The sequence below is a fragment of the Schistocerca serialis genome, chromosome 7 (assembly GCF_023864345.2).
Source record: "Schistocerca serialis cubense isolate TAMUIC-IGC-003099 chromosome 7, iqSchSeri2.2, whole genome shotgun sequence".
Taxonomy (NCBI): Eukaryota; Metazoa; Arthropoda; class Insecta; order Orthoptera; family Acrididae; genus Schistocerca; species Schistocerca serialis.
The window spans coordinates 537,358,661-537,359,294 of NC_064644.1; positions in this window are offsets into that span (position 1 = coordinate 537,358,661).

Here is a 634-nt window from a genome sequence, read left to right on the forward strand (position 1 = left end):
CAGTCTTCAGCAAGGTCCTGGAATCCATTCTCACCCAACACATCCACCAGCATCTCCATCAGCACCGCCTCCTTCCCATTACCCAGTGTGGCTTTCTGCCGTCCTTCTCTTCCGATGACCTTCTCCTTCACCTCACTCATATCTCTATCTCTGAACAGCTTAATTACCGTCGCTCCACAACCTTCCTCTCCGTGGACCTCGATCGTGCCTATGAACGCGTATGGCATTCCAGTCTCCTCTTCAAGCTCCAAACCTTCGCCCTTCCCATTAACGAAGTCCGTCTGATCGGCTTCTTTCTCTCCCACCGTCCTTCCTACGTCACCATCCATAAGACAGATTCCTACACCTCTTTTCCCTCTGCCGGTGTACCCCAAGGCTCTGTCCTCTCCCCACTTCTGTACCTTTTGTATACGGCGGACATGCCGCCGCCGTCACCCCCCGTCCACCTTCTCCAGTTTGCCAATGACACCACCTTCCTTGCCCTTGCCCCCACCCTGCAGCGTTCCCAACACCTTATCCAATCCCATATTGACCGGTTCACCGCTTGGTGCAACCATTGGTTGCTAAAGGTCAATCCCTCCAAAACTCAGGTGAACATTGTAGGCAAAACCACCCCTTCCTTCCGCCTCCTCGA